This window comes from Coregonus lavaretus, assembly GCF_964263955.1.
Source record: "Coregonus lavaretus genome assembly, contig: HAP1_SCAFFOLD_189, whole genome shotgun sequence".
NCBI classification, from domain to species: domain Eukaryota; kingdom Metazoa; phylum Chordata; class Actinopteri; order Salmoniformes; family Salmonidae; genus Coregonus; species Coregonus lavaretus.
The window spans coordinates 250,993-274,081 of record NW_028157228.1 but is presented as its reverse complement, the minus strand read 5'-3'; the positions used below and the strand labels follow the sequence as shown (position 1 = coordinate 274,081).

At 43.5% G+C, this 23,089-nt stretch overlaps 1 long non-coding RNA gene across 1 annotated transcript; it reads left to right on the top strand.

Moving 5' to 3' along the window:
* Positions 1 to 7,341: 7,341 nt before the first annotated feature.
* Positions 7,342 to 22,604, top strand: LOC311125664. Its single transcript, XR_014612895.1, has 3 exons — positions 7,342 to 7,382; positions 13,245 to 13,491; positions 22,554 to 22,604. It is a non-coding gene; the product is annotated as an uncharacterized lncRNA (long non-coding RNA).
* The last annotated feature ends 485 nt before the right edge of the window (positions 22,605 to 23,089 follow it).

Below are 23,089 nucleotides of genomic sequence, written 5' to 3'. Positions count from 1 at the left end.
ATGCCAGTTGCATGCTCCCTCAAAACTTGAGACATCTGTGGCATTGTCAGTGGTAGAAAAAGCACCCAATTGTCATACTTGAGAAAAGTATAGATACCTTAATAGAAAATGACTCAAGTAAAAGTGAAAGTCACCCAGTAAAATACTACTTGAGTAAAAGTCTAAAAGTATTTGGTTTTAAATATACTTAAGTATCAAAAGTAAATGTAATTGCTAAAATATACTTCACTATCAAAAGTAAAAGTAAATGCAGAAATTGTTTCAAATTCCTTATATTATGTAAACCAGACGACACCATTTTATTTTTTAAATTGTATTTATGGATAGCCAGAGGCACACTCCAACACTCAGACATCATTTACAAACTAAGTGTGTGTCTAAAGCAGTCCTTCTCAAATAGTGGGGCGCGCCCCCCTGGGGGGGCTCGGAGCGATGTCGGGGGGGCGCGTGTGACCCCGGGGAACATGCTTTTTTTTGCCGCAGGGAGTAGGTTTTTTTTGCACCGAACAAGAGCACACAGCACAGAGCAGGAGATATGAAGTGCAGATAACAAACCCTTAGGAGACACCATGGGAAAATATTTAACAGGGATGAAAAGAAATGCGGAGAGAGACGGAGATAATGAGACAAACGTAAGTCTCCCGAAAGCTAAGACGAGGAAATATGATGAAGCGTATGTAGCGCTTGGCTTCACTGTGACTACGGTGGGAGACGAGGAAAGACCGGTATGTTTACTGTGTCTAAAAATGTTGGCAGCGGACAGCATGAAGCCAAATAAATTAATGCGTCACTTAAAAACATTACACCCCAATCACGCTGATAAGCCGCTTGAGTTTTCAGCGAAAACGTGCCGAAAATTGCAAACAATCGTCCCGCTTTGTGAATGCTACTTCAGTAAACCAGCGAGCACTGTTAGCATCATATAAGGTGGCGTACCAAATTGCTCAGTGCAACAAAAAAAAACTCCATAGCAGAGGAGCCGATACTGCCTGCAGCATTAGACAAGGTCTCTGTCATGCTGGATGACGCAAGTGCTGCAAAAATAAAAACTATCCCTCTGTCCAATGACACTGTCCCCAGACATATAAATGACATTGCTAACGATCTTAAAGAACAGCTGGTAGATAAACTCAAAGACAAACGTTTTGCCTTACAGTTCGATGAAGCAACTGACAGCAACAAAGACTGTTTGTTTATCGCTTATGTACGTTTTGACATGACAAACTCCCTGTGTGAGGATCTACTTTTTCAGAAATATGTCAGAGACAGAGCCACAGCTGAAGAGCTATTCAAAATGCTGGACTGCTTCCTGACTGAGAATGGGCTAAAGTGGGAGAACTGCATTGGTGTTTGCAGTGATGGTGCACAGACCATGGCAGGGATGAGAAAAGGACTTTGGGCACTCATCAAGAAGGCCTCACTTAATGCTGAGTGGACACACTGTGTTATACACAGAGAAGCACTGGCATCAAGGCACCTTTTCTCTGAATTAAGTGAGGTTATGACTGACATTGTAGGTGTAGTCAATTTTATAAAGAGCAGACCACTAAAAACAAGAGTCTTCTCTGCTATCTGTGAGGAGATGAGAGCTGAACATCAAGCTGTGCTGTTTCACAGTGAAGCAGGGTGGCTGTCACGAGGAAAAGTCTTGTCCCGAGTTTTTGAGCTCAGAGAGCAGATAAGAATGTTTTCGGAGCAGGAGCACAAGTATGACCTCGCAGAAAAATTTTGTGATGAGAACTTCCTGGCAAAACTGGCCTACCTGAGTGACATATTTGGAAAGCTAAATGAACTAAATCTACAGCTTCAAGGGAAAGATAAACACCTCCCTCAGGTCACAGACAAGATCAGCTCTTTCACTCGAAAGCTTGCAATGTGGGGCAGGCGACTTGATGAAGGAAATACTGATTCATTCGAGAACCTGCATGAATTTGTTGACACTACTGACTATGATGCCACCTCAGTGATTCCATATATTAAGGAGCATATTTCATCACTGATGGGATTCTTTAAAAAGTACTTCCCTGAAAACAGTTCCCAATATGACTGGGTGAGAGATCCTTTCAATGCACCAGCTCCAACTGGTTTGAGCTCTGCAGAGGAGGACCAGTTCATTGATATGACGTCTGACTCCACATTGAGACTGAGGTTCACATCACAGACACTGAGTGAATTCTGGCTGAGTGTAGAGAGGCAGTATCCACTCTTAGGGCAGAGGGCCATGGGCATTCTTCTTCCTTTTGCAACATCTTATCTTTGTGAGACTGGCTTCTCTGCTGTTGCTGCACTGAAGACCAAGTACAGGTCCCAGCTAAACATTGAGCAGGAGCTGAGAATTGCAGTATCATGCTTCAAACTCCGCTTCGAAAAGCTGTGCACTGCAAAACGTGCTCATTGTAGCCATTAATCCTGACTTCCTCATTTTGATTTAAAAAATAATAATAATCAGCACAAATTGTTTTATTCATTTTTGTTTTATAGGTCAGTGTTTCATATATTGTACTCCTGAGTTAATGTTGCTGATCAATTTGAATGTATTATTATTTATTGATTATATTTTATTTTATTTTTCAGTATCAAATGGTCAAAAAATGTTTACAGTTTAAATAAGGTTAGAATTTTTTTTTTAATTTCAGGCAAATTTATGCACTTTTAGTATTTTCTGTTACAGACTAAAAAACAATGTTAATAAAGTTATTCTTTGTTGTAAGTTGATCTATGTGTGTCTAAAGGAAAGTAGTGGGCGTGTGGAAAGGAGTGGGTGTGTCTAAAGGAAAGTAGTGGGCGTGTGGAAAGGAGTGGGTGTGTCTAAAGGAAAGTAGTGGGCGTCTGGAAAGGAGTGGGTGTGTCTAAAGGAAAGTAGTGGGCGTGTGGAAAGGAGTGGGTGTGTCTAAAGGAAAGTAGTGCGTGTCTGGAAAGGAGTGGGTGTGTCTAAAGGAAAGTAGTGGGCGTCTGGAAAGGAGTGGGTGTGTCTAAAGGAAAGTAGTGGGCGTGTGGAAAGGTGTGGGTGTGTCTAAAGGAAAGTAGTGGGTGTCTTGAAAGGAGTGGGTGTGTCTAAAGGAAAGTAGTGGGCATGTGGAAAGGAGTGGGTGTGTCTAAAGGAAAGTAGTGGGCGTGTGGAAAGGAGTGGGTGTGTCTAAAGGAAAGTAGTGGGTGTCTGGAAAGGAGTGGGTGTGTCTAAAGGAAAGTAGTGGGTGTCTGGAAAGGAGTGGGTGTGTCTAAAGGAAAGTAGTGGGTGTCTGGAAAGGAGTGGGTGTGTCTAAAGGAAAGTAGTGGGTGTCTGGAAAGGAGTGGGTGTGTCTAAAGCGCTATAGGTTAGATGGTTTTGATTGAGCTGTGTTTTTTCTCGTCCATTTCTTATCATGCAACTACTGTATTTTTTCTTATGATGTCATTGATTGGCTAAATGGAAGGCAGTACCCATACAACATGATGATTACATCACCAGTTAGGTACCTAGCCAGTAGCCACATTGCAACATGGTGGACTCCCAGCAAGGGACTAGCTAGCTAGCTAGATAATTCAGCCTAATGCTATTTCAACATGTTTTTGATGATATCATTTATGTAAAGATTTGCCAGTGGATATCTGTATTGGTAGACTCATTAATTCCTGTTTAGCTATAAACCTTTTTCTGATGTGATGTCATTCTTCGGATTTCATCACTCAATTATCTAAGGTTAGCTATTGTCACCCATATAGCTACTAATGTCACACATTGCATTCATCCTAGCTACTGTACTATCAACTGGCTTGCTATATTAGGTAGCTCTAGATGCGAGGGGAAACTTCATATATATGTATTATCTATAAAGATTATAAAAAAGGCCATTAGGTAGCTAGCTAGGTTGAAACTGCTGGGGAATAGCTATCTAGATAGCTAACTCCCACTATCAACTGAGTTCATCAATGTATCTAAGGATATATTTCTAGAAATAAACAATATATGTTCTAGTCATATTTTAAAGACGTAAGCACATAACACCCAGACAGATGTAGAACTTCAGTGACCCGAGCATCAGGAAAATCTCCCTGTTCTTCAGGTTTATTCTGGAGTTTATTCAGGAAGGCACACATGTTAGATAAAAATACAGGTAACTAGGGTCTCCTGAATGGCGCAGCGGTCTAAGGCACTGCATCGCGTAACTACAGACGCGGGTTCGATCCCAGGCTGTGTCACAACCAGCCGTGACCAGGAGTCCCATAGGGCGGCGCACAATTGGCCCAGCGACATCCGGGTTAGGACAGGGTTTGTCCCAGGGGAGCTTTACTTGGCTCATCATGCTCTTGCAACTCCTTGTGGCGGGCTGGGCGCCTGCAGGCTGACTTCAGTCATCAGTTGAACAGTGTTTCCTCCGACACATTGGTATGGCTGGCTTCCGGTTTATGGGTGTTATGAAGCGCTGTTTGGCAGGTCATGTTTCGGAGGACGAATGACTCGACCTTCGCCTGTCCCGAGCCCATTGGGGAGGTGCAGTTATGAGAATAGATCGTAATTGGATCGCAATTGGACATCAAGAAATTGGGGAGAAAAAGGGGCAAAACTATTTAAACACTTGAGTAAATGAGGAATACAAAGTATATTGAAAGCAGGTGCTTCTACACAGGTGTGGTTCCTGAGTTAATTAAGCAATTAACATCGCATCATGCTTAGGGTCATGCATACAAAATGCTGGGCAGGCCATTTTTTTGGCCCCAATATGATGACAATGCCCCCATCCACAGGGCATGAGTGCCTGAATCGTTTGATGAAAACTATGCAAACCATATGCCATGGCCGTCACAGTCACTAGATCTCAACCAAATTGAACACTTATGGGAGATTCTGGAGCGGCTCCTGACACAGCATTTTCCACCACCATCAACAAAACACCAAAGGATGGAATTTCTTGAGGAAGAGTGGTGTCGCTTCCCTCCAATAGAGTTCAGACACTTGTAGAATCTATGCCAAGGTGCATTGAAACTATTCCGCCTCATGGTTGCTCAACGCTCTATTAAAAGACACTATGTTGGTGTTTCCTTTATTTTGGCAATTACATGTAGATCCACACATGTTATTGTCTATATCATGCAGAATTGTCATCTCATTGTTCCTTAGGAAGCTCGTTCTATAATACAGACGTTGGTGATTTCTGTCAGGTAGTTGCAAAAATCTGGTAACTTTCCCCAAATTCCCTTGTTTTCCAGAAAACCCGGTTGGAAGGTTTCCTGAATCAGGAGGGAATAAACAGTAAATCTGGAATCTTCAAACAGAATTTCTGGAAAACCTGGGGATTATGGGAAAGTTGGTGGATTTTTGCAACTCTAGTCCCAGGAGACTGAACTGTGAGCACGTTTTTATTCCTGCCTAGCACAAACATCTCATTCAACTAATCATGGTCTTCCATTTAGACCACAATTAGTTGAGTGAAGTGTTAGTAGAGTGCTGGAACCTGGACACTCCTGTGTAAACTGTGGCTGTCTTGACTACAATTGTCTAAATATAGGTGCCATGTTTTCTTTTGCTAATCCATGCAGGTTTGTCATCTCATAAGGAGTGGAGAAGCCCTATGCACCATAAACCTTAATACTGGAGTAACTTCCTGTCAGAGAAACTGTGATTAGAGGGTTAGACAGGAGGCCCTGGGCCAATGGGAGGTCACGGATGAGGGCTTGGGGGTCAGAGAGAGTGGGCGAGTTTGTTTAACATGGCCCGGTGCCCCAGGTGGGTGGAGTTTGCACATTTTAGAACATTCCAAGGACCTCCAGAGCCTTCTGACCAATTACCTGCCATCTCTCCAGAGCACAGAGAAGTAGGCTCCATTTGTAATAGTATACTGATGCAACGTCACTAGTGCTGTCTGTGTAATATAGCAGATAATCAAGGTCTTCACTAGTGCTGTCTGTGTGATATAGCAGATAATCAAGGTCTTCACTACTGCTGTCTGTGTGATATAGCAGATAATCAAGGTCTTCACTAGTGCTGTCTGTATGATATAGCAGATAATCAAGGTCTTCACTACTGCTGTCTGTGTGATATAGCAGATAATCAAGGTCTTCACTACTGCTGTCTGTGTGATATAGCAGATAATCAAGGTCTTCACTACTGCTGTCTGTGTAATATAGCAGATAATCAAGGTCTTCACTAGTGCTGTCTGTGTGATATAGCAGATAATCAAGGTCTTCACTAGTGCTGTCTGTGTGATATAGCAGATAATCAAGGTCTTCACTAGTGCTGTCTGTGTGATATAGCAGATAATTCAGGGTCCCTGGTTGGTTTTACTGTACTTCAGAACTCATGCTCTCTCCCTCTAAAAGTCTCCCAGACTTGAATAAAAATGTGTTCTTCCCCCTGTCCCCAAGTGAGTCTGCTGAGACATGGAACTCCAGAGCAGCATATCAAAAAACATGCCACCCTGATGCCAGCAGGCCGTTCCCTGAGGAAGGATGCAACGGTAAAGGCTTTCAATGGTCAAATTTGGGGGATGACTAAATGCAAAATAACTTTTTCATAGCATGTTGGTCTTCACATTTTTACCATGGTAACTTAAACAACATGCAGACTTTATCAACCAAGACAACACTTAGAGCTTATAATTCAAAAGTTCAGAAATCAAGTCTCATGTCCAGGGTGAATAACACTTTTATTCATGTATATCAGACATGACATGCGTCAACTAAAAAAATACACTGAATGTACAAAACATTAGGAACACCTGCTCTTTCCATGACAGACCGACCAGGTGAATGCTTTGATGTCTTATTGATGTTACCTGTTAAATCCACTTTAAATCAGTGTAGATGAAGGGGAAGAGACAGGTTAAATAAGGATTTTTAAGCCTTGAGACAATTGAGACATGGGTTGTGTATGTGTGCCATTCAGAGGGTGAACCGGCAAGAAAATATTTAAGTGCCTTTGAACAGGGTATGGCCTTTAATGTAAAACAGTGTGTTTTAATAAATTATTCTAAAAATAATACTTTAAAAATGTTTCACTATTTTTATATTTTTATGAAATTCACTGAGTATGGTCCTCCCCTTCCTCCTCTAAGGAGTTTCCACTGATTGCAGGGAATACTGACTGGAGATATTCCGCCCTCCAAGGCCCCTGAGCCTGTGTAGGGATGTGATCTGGATTGGACTGTGACTTTTATTATGTATTTTTATTTTGTGTGATGTAGTTTGTCCTCCTTTTCCGCAATGGACATTTATTTTTTATCCAGTTTACTAACCGAACAGTAGAGGTAGTTAGTCCATCAGTCCAATAGATGTCGTTGTTGCACTGTGGTAGTGGGGGAACAGGAAGTTCCGGGTTGGCGCGCCCCATTATTCAGAATAAAGAATGCGCCAGACCTGTGTTGTCAAGACGACAACTTTGTGTCCGTTCAAATGTATTACTACAGGTATGTAATAGCACGTTTAAACTTTCTAATATCGAAAGAACATGTCATAACATACCAGTTAACAAATACGTCAAGGTATTCTCCCATTTGGTAAAGTTATTATGTGTTATTTTTGTGTCAAACCGAGTGAGTGAAAGAACGTGATAAAAACTATTTTACAAGTCACATAGCTAGAGATTTGGGATTTGTCTGAGTGAATCTACATAATTTCGTCAATGTAATTTAATAAAGGATCAGTTTGATATTTCTGTGTTCGTTTTTCATGTTATTGGTTTTGTGTAAAAGTGTATAATCTTACGAGCTGTTAAAATGGCGTCGTCCATTCTGATGTTCGTTTAAAGTCCACGTAGAAGATAATGGCCCCTATCAGATATTTATGTAGTTGGTGCAGTATATTATTTTACTGTAGTAAATATACATTGTGTGGTCGGGGTTGTTCGAGCCCTGAATGCTGATTGGCCGAAAGCCGTGGTATATCATACCTACACATATGTTGGTAACCAGTTTTATAATAGCAATTAGGCGACTCAGGCAGTGCATCTTGCCTAACAGCCCTTAGCCGTGGTATATTGGCCATATACCACACCTCCTCGGGCCTTATTGCATAAATATTCATGAGTTCTAATTTGGAAAAGTATTTATTAGCTTACAATTGTACAATTTATGCTTCCCGCATATAACCACGAAGACGGCCGGAAAGGCCCTAAAGTAAGATCATAATTTTGATGACTCAAACGGTGAGCCTACTGTCCATGGTAAACTGGTGCGAACCAAGTTGCACTATACGTTTTAGTATCTGATTTGGAGAACCTCAAACCCAACTTTTAGAACAATATTACAGTATTATAAAAATGGATTTATGAGTTTGTAATTTGTGAATGTTTTCTGGGGGTGCTCTAAGTTACTATTATATGTGTTTAAAGCCATGAGAAATAGCTGCTACATGCCCTTTAACAGACTTCAGTGCAGTAGCTCTCTAAATCCCTTCTCCGGATGGAGAGTTTTCAGACATTACATTTGGCTCTGTGTAAACTAATATTCCGATGCTCTGTTTTAACGTTGAGAAACGTCAATAATCATCGCTTTCACAACCGTATGCTAATATGCCCCTTAACTTTCACGTCAGCGAGAACTAATCTTTCAAATAAAGATACACTTACTGTAGCAGTTTTACACAGATCCATACACTGTGTGCCTCCAGTTGACAAACTACACTTCCTCCCCAGTTAGCTTACACACAGGTGTTGGGAGCACGCTAGATAGCTAATTAGCACAGGGCCTATGGCTTCCGTCTGTCTCCCATGAACAAGTGCTGTAACATGGAGATAGGACCATGTGGGAACACTAACCCTATAAAGGTGTGTAGTAATTTAACCTTTTTGTGTTTTGAAAATTATATTTAGCTGATATGAAAGTTTCCAAAAACGTACCGCAAGCGATGCGTGTTAATGTTGAGGCTCTTAACAAAACTCCCCCAGTCAGAAGATACTATCGTCAAGAGGCACTAAAGCAGTTAGCATCTATGAATCAAATCAAATTTTATTGGTCACATGCGCCGAATACAACAGGTGCAGACATTACAGTGAAATGCTTACTTACAGCCCTTAACCAACAGTGCATTTATTTTAAACAAAAAAGTAAGAATAAAACAACAACAAAAAAAGTGTTGAGAAAAAAAGAGCAGAAGTAAAATAAAGTGACAGTAGGGAGGCTATATATACAGTAATAAAGTGACAGTAGGGAGGCTATATATACAGGGGGGTACCGTTGCATAGTCAATGTGCAGGGGCACCGGCTAGTTGAGGTAGTTGAGGTAATATGTACATGTGGGTAGAGTTAAAGTGACTATGCATAAATACTTAACAGAGTAGCATCAGCGTAAAAAGGGTGGGGTGGGGGGGCAGTGCAAATAGTCCGGGTAGCCATGATTAGCTGTTCAGGAGTCTTATGGCTTGGGGGTAGAAGCTGTTGAGAAGTCTTTTGGACCTAGACTTGGCACTCCGGTACCGCTTGCCGTGCGGTAGCAGAGAGAACAGTCTATGACTAGGGTGGCTGGAGTCTTTGACAATTTTGAGGGCCTTCCTCTGACACCGCCTGGTATAGAGGTCCTGGATGGCAGGGAGCTTTGCCCCAGTGATGTACTGGGCCGTACGCACTACCCTCTGTAGTGCCTTGCGGTCAGAGGCCAAGCAGTTGCCATACCAGGCGGTGATGCAACCAGTCAGGATGCTCTCGATGGTGCAGCTGTAGAATTTTTTGAGGATCTGAGGACCCATGCCAAATCTTTTTAGTCTCCTGAGGGGGAATAGGCTTTGTCGTGCCCTCTTCACGACTGTCTTGGTGTGTTTGGACCATGATAGTTCGTTGGTGATGTGGACACCAAGGAACTTGAAGCTCTCAACCTGTTCCACTACAGCCCCGTCGATGAGAATGGGGGCGTGCTCAGTCCTCTTTTTTTTCCTGTAGTCCACAATCATCTTCTTTGTCTTGGTCACGTTGAGGGAGAGGTTGTTGTCCTGGCACCACACGGCCAGATCTCTGACCTCCTCCCTATAGGCTGTCTCATCGTTGTCGGTGATCAGGCCTACCACTGTTGTGTCGTCGGCAAACTTAATGATGGTGTTGGAGTCGTGCCTGGCCATGCAGTCATGGGTAAACAGAGAGTACAGGAAAGGACTGAGCACGCACCCCTGAGGGGCCCCCGTGTTGAGGATCAGTGTGGCAGATGTGTTGTTACCTACCCTTACCACCTGGGGGCGGCCCGTCAGGAAGTCCAGGATCCAGTTGCAGAGGGAGGTGTTTAGTCCCAGGATCCTTAGCTTAGTGATGAGCTTAGAGGGCACTATGGTGTTGAATGCTGAGCTGTAGTCAATGAATAGCATTCTCACGTAGGTGTTCCTCTTGTCCAGGTGGGAAAGGGCAGTGTGGAGTGCGATAGAGATTGCATCATCTGTAGATCTGTTGGGGCGGTATGCAAATTGGAGTGGGTCTAGGGTTTCTGGGATTATGCTGGTGATGTGAGCCATGACGAGTCTTTCAAAGCACTTCATGGCTACAGACGTCAGTGCTACGGGTCGGTAGTCATTTAGGCAGGTTATCTTAGAGTTCTTGGGCACGGGGACTATGGTGGTCTGCTTGAAACATGTTGGTATTACAGACTCAGTCAGGGACATGTTGAAAATGTCAGTGAAGACACCAGTTGGTCAGCACATGCTCGGAGTACACGTCCTGGTAATCCGTCTGGCCCTGCGGCCTTGTGAATGTTGACCTGCTTAAAAGTCTTACTCACATCGGCTACGGAGAGCGTGATCACATAGTCGTCCGGAACAGCTGGTGCTCTCATGCATGCTTCAGTGTTGCTTGCCTCGAAGCGAGCATAGAAGTGGTTTAGCTCGTCTGGTAGGCTTGTGTCACTGGGCAGCTCGCGGCTGTGCTTCCCTTTGTAGTCTGTAATAGTTTTCAAGACCTGCCACATCCGACGAGCGTCAGAGCCAGTGTAGTATGATTCAATCTTAGACCTGTATTGACTCTTTGCCTGTTTGATGGTTCGTCGGAGGTCATAGCGGGATTTCTTATAAGCGTCCGGGTTAGAGTCCCGTTCCTTGAAAGCGGCAGCTCTACCCTTTAGCTCAGTGCGGATGTTTCCTGTAATCCATGGCTTCTGGTTGGGGTATGTACGTACGGTCACTGTGGGGACGACATCATCGATGCACTTATTGATGAAGCCAGTGACTGATGTGGTGTACTCCTCAATGCTGTCTGAAGAATCCCGGAACATGTTCCAGTCTGTGCTAGCAAAACAGTCCTGTAGCTTAGCATCTGCGTCATCTGACCACTTTTTTATTAGCCGAATCACTGGTGCTTCCTGCTTCAGTTTTTGCTTATAAGCAGGAATCAGGAGGATAGAGTTATGGTCAGATTTGCCAAATGGAGGGCGAGGGAGAGCTTTGTATGCGTCTCTGTGTGTGGAGTAAAGGTGGTCTAGAGTTTTTTCCCCTCTGGTTGCACATTTAACATGCTGGTAGAAATGAGGTAGAACGGATTTAAGTTTCCCTGCATTAAAGTCCCCGGCTACTAGGAGCGCTGCATCTGGATGAGCATTTTCCTGTTGATTAATGGCCTTGTACAACTCATTCAGTACAATCTTAATGCCAGCATTGGTTTGTGGTGGTAAATAGACAGCTATGAAAAATATAGATGAAAACTCTCTTGGTAAATAGTGTGGTCTACAGCTTATCATAAGATACTCTACCTCAGGCGAGCAAAACCTCGAGACTTCCTTAGTATTTGATTTTGTGCACCAGCTGTTGTTTACAAATATACAGAGACCGCCACCCCTCGTCTTACCCGAGTCTGCCGTTCTGTCCTGCCGATGTAGCGTATAGCCTGCTAGCTGAATGTTGTCATTGTTGTCGTTCAGCCACGACTCCGTGAAACATAAGATATTACAGTTTTTAATGTCCCGTTGGTAGGATAACCGTAATCTTAAATCGTCCATTTTATTCTCAAAAGCTTGAACGTTGGCTAATAGGATTGATGGGAGAGGCAGTTTACTCGTTCGCCGTCGGATCCTTACAAGGCACCCGGATCTGCGTCCACGATATCTCCGTCTCTTCCTCACGCGAATGACGGGGATCTGGGCCTTGTCGGGAGTCTGTAGAATATCCTTTGTGAACGCCTCGTTGAAGAAAAAGTATTCGTCCAACGCGAGGTGAGTAATCGCTGTCCTGATATCCAGAAGCTCTCTTTGGTTATAAGAGACGATGGCAGAAACATTATGTACAAAATAAATTACAAATAACGCGGAAAAACACACATAATAGTACAATTGGTTAGAGGGCTGTAAAACGGCAGCCATCTTCTTCCGGCGCTGTTCTCCAGTGCAGGTGCATGAGAGAACAGTGCAGGTGCATGAGAGAGAGACAATTTCACGGTTGCACTACTGTTTTGAAGTTGAATGTAATGTTTATCAGTTTTCTACATGTGTACTAATATTCAGAGGGATTCAGTTGTTTCTATCTTTATCTATAGTCGTTACTATGGTGTGAACGGGAAATACAATTGGCAGTGGTGTAAAGTAACTAAGTAGTCCTGTGTGGCTCAGTTAGTAGAGCATGGTGCTTGCAACGCCAGGGTTGTGGGTTCAATTCCAACTGGGGACCAGTATGAAAAATGTATGCACTCACTACTGTAAGTCACTCTGGATAAGAGCTTCTGCTGAATGACTGAAATGTAAAAGTAAAAAGGCTTTGAAGTACTACTGAAGTAGTTTTGGGGGGATTTGTACTTGACTATTTATATTTTCTGACAACTTTTACTCCACTACATTCCTAAAGAAAAGTTGTACTTTTTACTCCCATACATTTTCCCTGACACCCAAAAGTACTTGTTACATTTATAATGCTGAGGCAGGACAGCAATGTGGTCCAATTCACTCACCTATCAATACCACGCATTGTCACCCCTACTGCCCCTGATCTGGCGGACTCACTAAACACAAATACTGCGTTTGTAAATGACGTTTGAGTGTTGGAGTGTGTCCCTGGCCGTCCGTGAATATTATTATTTTTGAGTGATTAAATAGAGTGAAGATAAGGTTATTAAGGAAAATAGCTCATAGTGCTGCCTAAAACAAACTGTAACCTTGTCCTAAATAGTTTGAGTCATTTATTCATTTCTGCAGTTGCTTTGTGTAATTTTTGTGCACCTGTCTAATGTGAATGAATGTTGTTTTGTCATTGTTTAGCTCCCTGATCTGTTGATATTAGGGAATTGAACAAGAAGAAATATAATATCTTTTTTGAGGATAAAGAAAGTTCCAGAACTGTCAAGACTTTTGTCTGTTTCTCTTTATCACTACAGGCCGACTAGGATTAAGTCTGAGGCCTGTAACATCAACAGTGAGGACAAACCCAGCCTGCCTCTCTCCTTCCACACTGAGTCCAAACCTACAGTCACTGGGTCCTGATTGACAGTCGAGTCCAGTTTGCACCGCAGGTACCAGAGATGGCATCAGTGAAACTGGAAGACTGCAGTCAAACACTGGAGCTGAATGTCAACATTAAAAATGAAGAAGAGGAGGAGAAGATTGGGAAATCTGTTTCTCAGGGTAAGAGCAGGTTCGATCCAACTTCCCACTGTGCATGAAAAGTTGCAGTAGAACTGTTTCATGATGAACTGTTTCAATGAGAAGGTAGATGTTATTTCATGCTACTGAGACTTGCATGGATGACACCAGTATAGTCTGTTTTGGAATGGGTGGCCAGTAATAAACTGGCCCTGAACGTCTAAAACTAAGAGCACTGTATTTGGTACAAATAATTTCCTAAATTCTAGACCTCAGCTGAATCTGGTATTGAATGATGTGGCTGTTGAACAAGTTGAGGAGACTAAATTACTTGGCATTACCTTAGATTGTAAACTGTCATGGTCAAAACGTATAGATTCAATGGTTGTAAAGATGGGGAGAGGTCTGTCCGTAATAGATGCTCTGCTTTTTTGACACCACACTCCAAAAATCAAGTTCTGCAGGCTCTAGATTTGTCTTATCTTGATTATTGTCCAGTCGTGTGGTCGAGTGCTATAAGGAAAGACCTAGTTAAGTTAATGAGTATGTAGGTTAAGAACTTTTGTGAAAGAGCACAGTTTGAAAGATATGGCATACAGAAGCAAACCGGATGGACATCATTAAAATGATCAGAGAGGTTGAGGAGTAAAAACAAACAAAATAGAACTATTGTAAAATTGACATGTCCATAAAATGTATATAGTATGTATAAGCTGGAAGTAGAGGCCTAAGCTTTGTTGTTCAGTAGTTTACTCCAATTAGGGGAGGGGTGGTGGGGTTGGAAAGTAATAAAGGACATTACATTTTTTAAAAGGATATGTGTATATATATATATATACAGTGGGGAGAACAAGTATTTGATACACTGCCGATTTTGCAGGTTTTCCTACTTACAAAGCATGTAGAGGTCTGTAATTTTTATCATAGGTACACTTCAACTGTGCGAGACGGAATCTAAAACAAAAATCCAGAAAATCAGATTGTATGATTTTTAAGTAATTAATTTGCATTTTATTGCATGACATGAGTATTTGATCACCTACCAACCAGTAAGAATTCTGGCTCTCACAGACCTGTTAGTTTTTCTTTAAGAAGCCCTCCTGTTCTCCACTCATTACCTGTATTAACTTAACCTGTTTGAACTCGTTACTGTATAAAAGACACCTGTCCACACACTCAATCAAACAGACTCCAACCTCTCCACAATGGCCAAGACCAGAGAGCTGTGTAAGGACATCAGGGATAAAATTGTAGACCTGCACAAGACTGGGATGGGCTACAGGACAATAGGCAAGCAGCTTGGTAAGAAGGCAACAACTGTTGGCGCAATTATTAGAAAATGGAAGAAGTTCAAGATGACGGTCAATCACCCTCGGTCTGGGGCTCCATACAAGATCTCACCTCGTGGGGCATCAATGATCATGAGGAAGGTGAGGGATCAGCCCAGAACTACACGGCAGGACCTGGTCAATGACCTGAAGAGAGCTGGGACCACAGTCTCAAAGAAAACCATTAGTAACACACTACGCCGTCATGGATTAAAATCCTGCAAGGCACGCAAGGTCCCCCTGCTCAAGCCAGCGTATGTCCAGTCCCATCTGAAGTTTGCCAATGACCATCTGGATGATCCAGAGGATGAATGGGAGAAGGTCATGTGGTCTGATGAGACAAAAATAGAGCTTTTTGGTCTAAACTCCACTCGCCGTGTTTGGAGGAAGAAGAAGGATGAGTACAACCCCAAGAACACTATCCCAACCGTGAAGCATGGAGGTGGAAACATCATACTTTGGGGATGCTTTTCTGCAAAGGGTGCAAAGACTGCACCGTATTGAGGGGAGGATGGATGGGGCCATGTATCGCGAGATCTTGGCCAACAACCTCCTTCCCTCAGTAAGACCATTGAAGATGGGTCGTGGCTGGGTCTTCCAGCATGACAACGACCCGAAACACACAGCCAGGGCAACTAAGGAGTGGCTCCGTAAGAAGCATCTCAAGGTCCTGGAGTGGCCTAGCCAGTCTCCAGACCTGAACCCAATAGAAAATCTTTGGAGGGAGCTGAAAGTCCGTATTGCCCAGCGACAGCCCCGAAACCTGAAGGTTCTGGAGAGGGTCTGTATGGAGGAGTGGGCCAAAATCCCTGCTGCAGTGTGTGCAAACCTGGTCAAGACCTACAGGAAACGTGTGATCTCTGTAATTGCAAACAAAGGTTTCTGTACCAAATATTAAGTTCTGCTTTTCTGATTTATCAAATACTTATGTCATGCAATAAAATGCAAATTAATTACTTAAAAATCATACAATGTGGCAGTGTATCAAATACTTGTTCTCCCCATTGTATATACAGTTCATTGGGAAATTATTCAGACCCCTTGACTTTTTCCACATTTAGGTATGTTACAGCCTTATTCTAAAATAGATTAAGTTGTTTGTTTCCCTCATTAATCTACACACAATACCCCATAATGACAAAGCAAAAACTTGTTTTTATCAATTGTTGCTAACATTTTTTTACCAAATATAATAAAAAATACGGAAATATCACATTTACATAAGTATTCAGACCCTTTACTCAGTACTTTGTTTAAGCACCTTTGGCAGCGATTACAGCCAAGAGTCTTCTTTGGTATGACGCTACAAGCTTGGCACACCTGTATTTGGAGAGTTTCTCCCATTCTTCTCTGCAGATCCTCTCAAGCTCTGTCAGATTGGATGGAGAGCGTCACTGCACAGCTATTTTTTGGTCTCTCCGGAGATGTTAGATCGGGTTGAAGTCCGGGCTCTGGCTGGGTCACTCAAGGACGTTCAGAGACTTGTCCCAAAGCCACTCCTGCGTTGTCTTGGCTGTGTGCTTAGGGTAGTTGTCCTGTTGAAAGGTGAACCTTCGCCCCAGTCTGAGGTCCTGAACATTCTGGAGCAGGTCAAGGATCTCTCTGTACTTTGCTCCGTTCATCTTTCCCTCGATCTTGACTAGTGTCCTAGTCCCTGCCGCTGAAAAACATCCCCACAGCATGATGCTGACACCACCACGCTTCACCGTAGGGATGGTGCCAGGTTTCCTCCAGATGTGATGCTTGGGATTCAGGCCAAAGAGTTCAATATTGGTTTCATCAGACCAGAGAATCTTCCTTCTCATGGTCTGAGAGTCTTGAGGTGTCTTTTGGCAAACTCCAAGTGGTCTGTCATGTGCCCTTTACTATTCCAAGATGGCGTAGCAGTGCGGTCGCATTCTTTGTTGTGTGTCTGTGTAAAAAGCCTGTTTTTTGTATTTTTTTGTATTTTTCATACATATTTTCCTATCATACTTTTCATCCTTCTACAACATATACTTTCCTGCAACCCGCCTCACTCAATGTGGAACGGATTCTATTATTGACTTACCTTTATCTGGAATCTCCAGTTGAAACTAGCTAGCCAGCTAACTAGCTACTTGCTATTAGCCATTGTTAGCGGTTTTCACCCAGAACATCGGATTCTACTTCCAGAATAACTGATTCACTGGACATTAACACCGGATCGCAACTAGCTAGCCGCAACCGATTGGATGTTGCTGTTTGGCTGTTCACCACTGCCCCAGAAGCAAGCACCAGTTAGCCGTGAGATAGCCTCGAGCCAGGCCCATTTCCATGCTATCTACCTCTGTCTACCGGACGGGAGTAGCCAGCTAACTAGCTACTTTCTATTAGCCACCATCAGCGGTTTTTCACCATTGTCTGTGGCCTGCACTACCAGCCAGCTCTAGCCTGGACTATTATCGGCCAGTCTGCACTGTCTGCACTGCGTGTTATCGACCCAGAACATCGGTTTTTCTGCCGGAATCACTGAATCACTGGACTTTTAACAGATCATCACAGCTAGCTGCAACCAAATGGACGTTGTTGTGGGTAATCAGCCTTGAGCTATCCTAAAGCCCATCGCCCGGCTATCTACCTCTCTGTCAACCGGACGGGACCTCCTAGTGTTGACACGGAGCCCCGCCGATCCAACACGACTGGTCTGCCGACGAAATCGTCTGATGTGGTTACAGCAGGCTTCCCGTTACGACGTCGACCACGAAGACCCATCTGCTAGCCCTGGCCCGCTAGCACACGCTAGCCATGGCCTCTTGCTCGCCAGTGCTATAGCAGCCTCCAAACTACCTCTGAACTCTCCTATTGCTGTTCACCGGACCTTATGATAACTCAGCTATACAGCTGATGCCTGCTGGACTGTTTCTTTATACGGTACCGCATCCTGTTTGTTTAGCCTCAGCCCAAACCTTGTTGCCATTACCAGCTGTTGCCTTAGCTCTCTCGAATAACACCTGTGATTGCTTTATGCCTCTCTCCCATGTCAATATGCTTTGCTTATTGCTGTTTCGGTTATTTCTTATTGTACTATTTCACTGTAGATCCCCCAGCCCAGCCCAGCCCAGCTCAACCTACCTTTTTAGATAGCTCCTTTGTCCCACCCCCATACACGCGGAGACCGACTCAATCGGTGCCTCCAGTGATGCTATCTCTTTCATCGTTACCCAACGTTTAGATTTACCTCCACTGTACTCATATCCTTCCATATCCTTGTCTGTACATAATGCCCTGAATCTATTCTACAACGCACGGAAATCTGCCCCTTTTTTTCCTCTGTACTCAACGCACTAGAAGACCAGTACTTAAAGCCTTTAGCTGTATTCTTATTCTACTCCTCCTCTGTTCCTCTGGTGATGTAGAGGTTAACCCAGGCCCTGTAGCCCCCAGTATCACTCCTACTCCCCAGGCGTTATCATTTGTTGACTTCTGTAACCGTAAAAGCCTTGGCTTCTTGCACGTTAACATCCAAAGCCTCCTCCCTAAGTTTGAGTTATTCACTGCGTTAGCACACTCCGCCAACCCTGATGTTCTAGCAGTGTCTGAATCCTGGCTTAGGAAGGCCACCAGAAATGTCCATCTCCAACTACAACATTTTCCGTCTCGATAGAACTGCCAAAGGGGGTGGGGTTGCAATCTACTGTAGAGAGAGCCTGCAGAGCTCTATAGTACTATCCAGGTCTGTGCCCAAACAGTTTGAGCTTCTACTTCTAAAAATCAACCTTTCCAGAAATAAGTCTCCCACTGTTGCCGCTTGCTACAGACCCCCCTCAGCCCAGAGCTGTGCCCTGGACACCATATGTAAACTGATCGCCCCCCATCTATCCTCAGAGTTCGTACTGCTTGGTGAACTAACTGGGATATGCTTAACACCCCGGCCAACCTACAATCTAAACTAGATGCCCTTAATCTCACACAAATGATCAACGAACCTACCAGGTACAACCCCAAATCTGTAAACATGGGCACCCTCATAGATATCATCCTGACAAATATACCCTCTAAATAGACCTCCGCTGTCTTCAACCAGAATCTCAGCGATTATTGCCTGCGTCCGTAATGGGTCCGCGGTCAAATGACCACTCCTCATCACTGTCAAACGCTCCCTAAAACACTTCAGCGAGAAGGCCTTTCTAATTGACCTGGCCCGGGTATCCTGGATGGATATTGACCTCATTCCGTCAGTAGAGGATGCCTGGTTGTTCTTTAAAAGTGCTTTCCTCTCAATATTAATTTTTTGAATGGGGCATGCTTATTTATCCTCAGACTTGACTGCCCTTGACTAGCACAAAACATCCTGTGGCGTACTGCATTAGCATCGAACAGCCCCCGCGATATGCAACTTTTTAGGGAAGTCAAGAACCAATATACACAATCAGTTAGGAAAGCAAAGGCTAGCTTTTTCAAACAGAAATGTGCATCCTGTAGCACTAACTCCAAAAAGTTTTGGGACACTGTAAAGTCCATGGAAAATAAGAGCATCTCCTCCCAACTGCCCACTGCACTGAGACTAGGAAACACTGTCACCACAGATAAATCTACAATAATCGAGAATTTCAACAAGCATTTTGCTACGGCTGGCCATGCTTTCCACCTGGCTACCACTACCCCGGACACCAGCTCTGCACCCTCCGCTGCAACGTGCCCATGCCCCCCCCCCACCCCCGGCTTCTCCTTCACACAAATTCAGACAGCTGATGTTCTGAATGTGCTGAAAAATCTGGACCCCTACAAATCAGCTGGGCTAGACAATCTGGACCCTTTCTTTCTAAAATTAGCTGTCGAAATTGTCACAACCCCTAATACTAGCCTGTTCAACCTCTCTTTCGTAACGTCTGAGATCCCCAGAGATTGGACAGCTGCCGCGGTCATCCCCCTCTTCAAAGGGGGTGACACTCTAGATCCAGACTGTTAGACCTATATTAATCCTGCCCTGCCTTTCAAAAGTATTTGAAAGCCAAGTTAACAAACAGATCACCGTCCATTTCGAATCCCACCGTACCTTCTCCGCTATGCAATCCGGTTTCCGAGCTGGTCATGGGTGCACATCAGCCACGCTCAAGATCCTAAACGATATTATAACCGTGATCGATAAAAGACAGTACTGCGCAGCCATCTTCATCGACCTGGCCAAGGCTTTCGACTCTGTCAACCACCGCATTCTTATTGGCAGACTAAATAGCCTTGGTTTCTCTAATGACTGCCTTGCCTGGTTCACCAATTACTTCTCAGATAGAGTTCAATGTGTCAAATCGGAGGGCCTGTTGTCTGGACCTCTGGCCGTCTCTATGGGGGTGTCACAGGGTTCAATTCTCGGGCCGACTCTATTCTCTGTGTATATCAATGATGTCGCTCTTGCTGCTGGTGACTCTCAGATCTACCTCTACGCGGACGACACCATTTTGTATACATCTGGCCCTTCATTGGACACTGTGTTAACAAACCTCCAAACGAGCTTCAACGCCATACAACACTCCTTCAGTAGCCTCCAACTGCTCTTAAACACTAGTAATACTAAATGCATGCTCTTCAACCGAACGCTGCTTGCACCCGACTAGAATCACTACTCTCGGCGGGTCTGACCTAGAGTATGTGGACAACTACAAATACCTAGGTGTCTGGTTAGACTGTAAACTATCCTTCCAGACTCACATTAAGCATCTCCATTCAAAAGTTAGATCTAGAATCGGCTTCCTATTTCGCAACAAAGCCTCCTTCACTCATGCTGCCAAACATGCCCTCGTAAAACTGACTATCCTACCGATCCTTGACTTCGGCGATGTCATTTACAAATTAGCCTCCAACACTCTACTCAGCAAATTGGATGTAGTCTATCACAGTGTCATCCGTTTTGTCACCAAAGCCCCATATACTACCCAACATTGTGACCTGTACGCTCTTGTTGGCTTTCCCTCACTACATATTCGTCACCAAACCCACTGGCTCCAGGTCATCTATAAATCACTGCTAGGCAAATCCCCATCTTATCTTAGCTCACTGGTCACCATAGCAACACCCACCCGTAGTCTGCGCTCCAGCAGGTATATCTCACTGGTCATCCCCAAAGCCAACACCTCCTTTGGCCGCCATTCCTTCCAGTTCTCTGCTGCCAATGACTGGAACGACCTGCAAAAATCTCTGAAGCTGGAGACTCTTATCTCCCTTACTAACTTTAAGCGTCAGTTGTCAGAGCAGCTTACCGATCACTGCACCTGTACACAGCCCATTCTGAAATTAGCCCACCCAACTACCTCATCCCCATATTGTTATTTATTTTGCTAATTTGCACCCCAGTATCTCAAATTGCACATAATCTTTTGCACATCTATCATTCCAGTGTTAATACAAAATTGTAACTGTTTTGCACTATGGCCTGTTTATTGCCTATCTCCATAACTTACTACATTTGCACACACTGTATATATATTTTCTGTTGTATTTTTGACTTTATGTTTTGTTTACCCCATATGTAACTCTGTGTTGTTGTTTTTAATCGCACTGCTTTGCTTTATCTTGGCCAGGTCGCAGTTGTAAATGAGAACTTGTTCTCAACTGGCTTACCTGGTTAAATAAAATTACTGAGGAGTGGCTTCCGTCTGGCCACTCTACCATAATGGCCTGATTGGTGGAGTGCTGCAGAGATGGTTGTCCTTTTGGAAGTTTCTCCTATCTCTACCAAGGAACTCTGGAGCTCTGTCAGAGTGACCATCGGCTTCTTGGTCACCTTCTTGACTATCGTCTTTCACCCCCGATTGCTCACTTTGGCCAGGCGGGCAGCTCTAGGAAGAGATGGCATCATGAGGAAGGAAGATTATGTGGATATATTGAAGCGACATCCAAGACATCAGTCAGGAAGTTAAAGCTTGGTCGCAAATAGGTCTTCCAAATGGACAATTACCACAAGCATACATCCAAAGTTGTGGCAAAATGGCTTAAGGACAACATGTCAAGGTATTGGAGTGGCCATCACAAAGCCCTGACCTCAATCCTATAGAAAATGTGTGGGCAGAACTGAAAAAGCGTGTGCGAGCAAGGAGGCCTACAAACCTGACTCAGTTACACCAGCTCTGTCAGGAGGAATGGGCCAAAATTCACCCAACTTATTGTGGGAAGCTTGTGGAAGGCTACCCGACACGTTTGACCCAAGTTAAACAATTTAAAGGCAATGCTACCAAATACTAATTGAGTGTATGTAAACATCTGACCCACTGGGAATCTGATGAAGGAAATAAAAGCTGAAATAAATCATTCTCTCTACTATTATTCTGACATTTTCACTTAAAATAAAGTGGTGATCCTAACTGACGCAAGACTGGGAATTTTTACTAAGATTAAATATCAGGAATTGTGTAATACTGAGTTTAAATGTATTTGGCTAAGGTGTATGTACACTTCCGTCTTCAACTGTACATTGTGTAGTGTGTACTTTGTAATGTTAATTATTTGTTGTCAATTCTTAGCTACCTGATCTATTAAAATGAGATCAGTGTTTTGACTTGGACAGAAGCTCAACAGAGCTGAATATCAGTACCTGAAATGTATACTGCTTGAGCTCATGTTCCTCTTATAGAATATTAGCTCAAAGGTATTGTGGGGCCCCTGCACCGAAATATATACCGTACCGGCACCCAAAATTTGTACTTTTTCAGTCAAACACTGAATTACAAATACAAAATATTTTTAGAGAATAAAGAATGTGCCTGAATTGTCAAGACAATAACGTTTGTTTCCGTTTCTCTTTATTACTACTTGCCAACTCAGGTATAAGTCCGGTAACATCAATAGTGAGGACAAACCCAGCCTGCCGCTCTCCTTCCACACTAAGTCCAAATCTACAGTCACTGGGTCCTGATTGTGACAGTGGAGCCCAGTTTGCACTGCAGGATCCAGAGATGGCATCAGTGAAGCTGGAAGACTGCAGTCAAACACTGGAGCTGAATGTCAACATTAAAGATGAAGAAGAGGAGGAGAAGATTGGGAAATCTGTTTCTCATGGTAAGAGCAGGTTCTATCTAATTAAGTTTGTTTTGTTCCAACTTCTCACTGTGCATGAAAAGTTGCAGTTGAACTGTTTCATGATGATCTGTTTGTATGAAAAGGTAGATGTTATTTTGTGCTACTGAGACTAGCATGGTTTGACACCAGTATTGCCAGCATGTGTTTTATTCACTATCTGGAGTGATCAGAGAGTAGACAAACTGCCAGTGTTTTAAGTTCTATGAAATTAGTCTGTGTAGTTACTAACCATTGTGATAGTGAGTGGAGGATGATATGGCTCATGAATTTCACAACTTTTG